Source organism: Eretmochelys imbricata, chromosome 10 (assembly GCF_965152235.1).
Source record: "Eretmochelys imbricata isolate rEreImb1 chromosome 10, rEreImb1.hap1, whole genome shotgun sequence".
NCBI classification, from domain to species: domain Eukaryota; kingdom Metazoa; phylum Chordata; order Testudines; family Cheloniidae; genus Eretmochelys; species Eretmochelys imbricata.
The window spans coordinates 9,140,277-9,146,276 of record NC_135581.1 but is presented as its reverse complement, the minus strand read 5'-3'; positions in this window follow the sequence as shown (position 1 = coordinate 9,146,276).

Here is a 6,000-nt window from a genome sequence, read left to right as displayed (position 1 = left end):
GATGTGGGCCGAAACGAGGAAAAGGGTTTCACAAATGCGGCTTTGAACATCAGCCCTCCCTAGCAGCAGGGACCAGCAGCCCATGTTGTCCCCATCAGGCCCAACTAAGCTACACCAGCACTAGCCACATGCCAGGATTCATCCCTCATTCAGCAGAGGCAGCCCCTTCTGCTGAGGCCAGAGCCACTGCCAACGAGACAGGTGGGGAATCAAGCCCCGGAAAGATTTCAAAGAACGCCGTTCCATGGCACTGGGGGGAAAAAAATCAATGCCAACCCCTCAGCCGGAAGGTCAACCCCGCAGAGGGCAGTGCACCTTGGACACCTGCAGAACGGGGTGGGCAGCGCTCGCTGAAGGCTCCGCCTCTCTCTCGCCACCCAGCCACGCTGTGAATTGTAGCTGGGTATTTCCGCACAGGGTTGGATGTGTCATGCTCATTCAAAGAGAAAGCCTTGAGTGTGTTAGTGAGAGCTGCAAGCGGGCACATGGAGCTAGAATTCCACTGAGGCAGGGCAGAGAGGGACAGCCGAGAGCTGGTACGAGCCACAAATGCTGACAAACCCAACACGTCCCGTGTGCCTTCCCCCACCCTATTCACAGGGCAAGTTCATCCTGGAAAGGGCTTGTCCTCTTTGCAGAAACGAATCTGTCCAGCCAACCAGTTGATTTCCCCTGCCCCAAGAGGCTCAGATTCATAAATTATACAAGGATTAGTTATTTTTTTCCTTCTTTCCTTTGGAACTTCCTTCCCCTCCAGAGTCCGTAACTTCCCCGGCTGTTAACTTTCAGAGTATAATGCGCAGCCCACAAGAAGAATGGTGTGGGGAAGGGGTTAGGGTACTAGCCCCCCACCACAGGCAAGCCAGGTTCAATTGCCGGTTCTGCTACAGCCTCTGTGTGACCAGGCCCAGATGAAAGAATTTTGGGGTGCTGTGTACTACGGAAATTGGCCCCCCTCATCTTCCTTCGATTGGATAGCCAACGTGAGATAAAAGACAATAACCACCTGAGGCAAAAATTCAGCGTCCCACCTCCCCCCCCACTCGCCCCCTAGCACAGATGTTCTTCGCTATGGGGCTCAGTGCGAGCCTGATGGTTTAGTGGTTATGGTAGAAGCGTGCGGGCCAAGTGCCAGATGACAGCACCACTCATTCAGGTTTGGCCCAGCCACCCCTCCGTCCCGGCAGGGGGATGCGTGTGGGCGAGATTGGAGTGAGTGGCATTGTGACCTGGTGCCACTCAGGGCTTTGTTGCCACTACTGTTGTTTCTTTTTCTGGTGATGGGGGCCCTCCTGAGGTGGGGACCCCGTGCCAGGGCACCGAGCGCACGTTGGTTAATCTGGACATGAGTGAGACATGGGGCAAGTCACTTAGTTGCTCTGTGCCTCAGTTTCCCCATGTGTACAATGGGATAATAGCACTGCCCTGTCTCACAGGGGTATTGCGAGGATAAATATACTGACAACTGTGTGGTGCTCAGATACTTGGATAAGGGGGCCATGTAGATACCTAAGAGAGGTAGAGTTTTGCTATGTGGTTTGATTTGATCTGAGGGGTCTATTTATTCATATATTTTTAAAGGTCGTCAAGGGTGACTAGAGCATGGGACAGCTGCACTTTGACTGGAGAGCAGTAAGCATCCAGAGCCATAAAAAACAACAGGTTCATAGCACTGGCAGCTAAATCCCCTCTTTCCCCACCGATCGGGGGACAGGGTGAGCAGTGCTAGCTTCCCCACATGTGTGTGCCTCAATCCTGAGCAGGCAGGACCAGCTCTAGGGGGCAGGATAGGTCCTTCTTCATGGCCCATTTATGGCCCTTTGCGGAGTCCATCGAGAAGGGGGCCAGTGGTGACCGTGGTGTCGGCCCCGGAGCGAGCAGAGAGCTCAGCACCGGTTAGCGCACCTAGAGCCATGGATAGGCCTGGCAAAAGAATAAATCAAACAACAAGCCCAAGCTCATGCCAGGGGGTTCAGTTCAGCCCTGTGGCAGACAGATGGAACAGACCCAAAGAGCCCCAGTTGGTGGACAAAGCTGGCTCTCCTCCAGTAATGAACAAACACCAGAGCGCCTGAGCCCGAGGAAGGTTAATTGCCTAGGAGAGTGGTTCTCCACCAATTTACCATTGTGGGCCGCATATGCGGTTCTCTGCATTACGTGGGCCGCATCCACGCGATAGATATACTGCCTGGATGGCCCTGAGGAGGTCACACGGGCCGCAGCTGTGTGCTGATTGGGCTGCAAGCACCCAGCGGGCCGCAGTCGAGAACCACTGGCCTAGAGCACACGACAACGGCACATTGCAGTCAGCGGCACGTTCTGACTGCTGCACAATAACTGAAACTTGAGCCTATTAACTCACCGCAGGAGAAATTCCCTCCGGCCACAGCCCCTTGTCCGAGCGCATCCTGCAGGCTGAAGCGGTGAAATCCCAGGAGAAGGGAAGAGCCTCAGGGCTATTGAGATGCCTCTGCTTCAGGGAGCCTGGCAGCAGCAGAAGCTGCAGACCTTTCTACGGAAGAAGCAGGGCCTCCACTCAGTGCATGGCAAAGCTACTTTGCAATACGCTTTGTGCACAGACCGGCCACCCACTTGGGAGACCGGGCAGGGCATTTGCTGTTAGAAAGAATGTAAAGCTTCTCCTCCTGGGCCTGCCGTCGGTTACAGCTGCGGATACGGAGCCCGGCTGCTACTTTGGGGTGGAGCCCACTGGCCAGAACGTGTCAACGTGCTTCTTGCTGGCTTCCAAGCACGGGATGAGCCCGCAAGGAGACGGTGTTCAGAAAAGTCTATGCATGGAAAATCCAGCTGCTGGCAGATGGTTCCACCTTTGACTTCGATTGCGAGCTCTTCGGGGCAGGGGACTGTCTGTCTCTTTGTTCAGCGTTTGCACAGCACCTAGTGCAATGGGGCCTGGGCTGGGATTGGAGCTCCTGGGTGATACGCTCAAACCAGTAATAATTTCCTATCCAGCAGCCCTGAGCTTGGTCAGGAATTCTGAGTGGGGAGGGAGGGGGACCTGCAGGTGGGTCACCAGAGGCTGCCTGCTGGATTACACCTCACCCAGTGAGAAGGAAAAGCAAAACCTTGTGGGAGTTGGGGCAGGGGAGTAATAGCTCCCTCCCCATCCCCCACTTCCTACAGCTGCTGGTCTCTTCTCCTGCACTCCCAGAGTAGCCAGCTCCCCAGCCCTCCTTCCCGCCCCTCCCTGGTGTGCAGACCAAGTGTTGCACCAGGATAAGTCAATGCTGCAGTCTGGATAGACCAACCTGGGCTAGTGGGGCCCAAGCTAGCACACTAAAGATAGCCATCCAACTGGACATCACAGCTTGGCTTCTCACACCTAGGGAGTCAGGTGGGCTTGCAGCTGCAGTGTAGACATCCCCCGAGGCTGCTCCTGCTGTGGGGCTGGAGATGAGAAACAACCAGCAGCAACCCCCTGTCCAAAAGCACAAGCCTTGCCCAGCACCTGCCCTGGGCACCCTTCCCACCCGCAGTGCCCTCTCCCAGCACCAGCCATACCCTGAGCAGTACCTAAGCAAAGTCTGGGATTTTGCACCATGACCCCACGCTCACAATCCTTGGAAACTACAAGAAACCCTGGGTGGCTTGGAGCGCCTGGGGGAAAAGCTGAGATCCATCTGCTGCAGATTCAAACCAGGCCCCTTGAAGTTCAGCTCCAACACTGAGAAGTGACGAAAACTGGGACCTCCTAACACAGCAGCTCTGTGCAAATCCTGGCAGAGCTGGGCTCACGACAACGATATCCTGTCAGAAAATGCCGATTGGCTGAAAGCAAAACGTTTTGTGGAAATGTGTCGATGTCAACAAAATTTCATCGGGGGGGAAATGTTTTAAAAATGATCGATACGGTCTAAGCTCTCCATTTTGAGATTTTCAGAACGTTTTTGATTTTTCATTTCAAAACAACTTTTGATTTAGAATTTTTTTTAAAAAATTATCTTGTAAATGTGGCCTGACACTTTGACAAGAACGTTGGAAATTGGAACAAAATGTTTCAATCGACCCAAGATTAACTTTATTTTCCAGAATTTTGTTTTATGGGAAATTTCCATCCCCCCCGCCGTTCTAACTGGAAATCTCGTTTGAGTGTTGCAGATTTTCCTGCAAAACAGAAAGTCTGGTTCTCCCCCAGCTCCTAGCCAGAGTCACAACTATCAACTCCAGAGACCGCAGCAGCCTTACACCCGTTTAGAGCCACTACAGCCAGAGGAGAGGAGCTGGGTTCTGTGCCTTCTCATGCAACATCAGCAGACTTGCTTGCTAAGTTCTGGTAAGTTACAGCTTTGTAATGGAGTTGGCACAGATTCCACCAAGGACCTGATACAGTCTGCACCACCTTTCCCTGGCAACAGTGTATGAGAAGGTTACAGCACGGACACAGCTTCTACCTCTGAAGGCCAGCTAAAAGAAAATCCTGCCCCCAGCAGTTTTGTCTCCAAAAAGGGAAAAGTGCTACAGACTCCAGGAAGTCGACTAAGGGCTTTGCTATTGCTATTGATTTTAAGTGGAAGGTGCTCGGATACTACAGAGATGGGTGTAGTATATGAGAGAGAGAATCAGTCTTGCTTGGCTGTCAGATCTCAGAGTGGCAACGAAGGAAAAACAAATCTTTTTACCTTTAAAGTGACTCTGTTTGGTCTGGAATTACCGACACCAGATGGAGATGCAATGGTGCCATTTTTACTGTCACTCCTCAGAGCAGAGCTGCACTTTAAATCAGTACCCAGGATGTCTTGTAAACCAACCTGCCACTGTGGCTTTGACAATTGTAATATTTATTACGTAGCTGACCAGTGACTAAGGAATTTCTGGGGTTCTCTTCCATCCTTACATAGATGCCACACTCAGTGAGGGCAACGTACCTTTTAGGGATCCCTGATATAATATAGTAAGTGCGAGGCACTCACTGAGACAATGGCCAAAGCATGGTTGTATCGGATGGCCTCAGCCTGTATGTAGGATGTGGCTGAAAGATTCATGCCGTAATCAATACACGTGGGAGAAATGCAGTTCTTACCAGTGCTAATGTGGAGCAACAGCAGCACTATTTCAGTGTCAGGGACTTGCTGCAGGGGGAGGGGGTTCTCTTCGTTCGGGCGGACTCCCCCAGGATGCCCCAGACCGTCTCGCCAGAGTTGGGAGCCCCAGTATCCTGCCAAAATACAAACTGGGATAACGACACACCATGTGCTTAAACAGCCGCGGCAATTAGACCCAGCATTATTATTTTGCACTTCCTCTCCTAAACAATTACATGCTGTTGCTGTGTGCTGCTAAGCAGCCGATGCATTCCACCCCAGAGGTGACTCCATCACAAAGGAAGGGGATCTTCATCTAATCTGTTCTGGCAATCTTTTGTTATAAAATGCACTGTGGAAATGTAAGTGATCACACTTTGTTCATGCCACTGTTAGCTAGGGTTATGCCATTCCTTTTCTTCTGATTTTTATGGCCCTCCTATTACAGGAATGAGGCATTAGACATAATTTCCTTTTGGTCTTTTCATGCTTCTCTGCTCACTTTTCCTGGAATACATGTTCCAGCTGCAGGTTCTATACCTCTCCATCCTGAGAGGCAGCAGATTTAAAAATAGCCCCCCACCATGCCCAAATCAAATGAGGGTATGTGCATCTTGCACAGCGGAATTAGCCTCTCAGCGCCCCCCTGAAGCACAAAGGAAGAGCTGTGCAAAATTAAAATTACAGTGCAAGAGCCTAGAAAGAAAGGAGCAAAGATCTCCATGTAGAAATACATTTCAAGAGGCAGAGCCCAACACCCAGTGCTGCTAAGGGAGCAGGAGGTGCCGGGTGTGTGCATGCATCCGTGTGGGAAGAATGTGTCAACGCTGGTTTTACCTCCTCTCCTCTGTTCCAAAAAGGGACAAATCCCACCTCTTGGGGGGCTGTCAGAGCAGCAGATCCCACGTCTCTCCAGCTCCAGCTCTTGGAAAATGCATGGATTTACCAGCATGGGGAG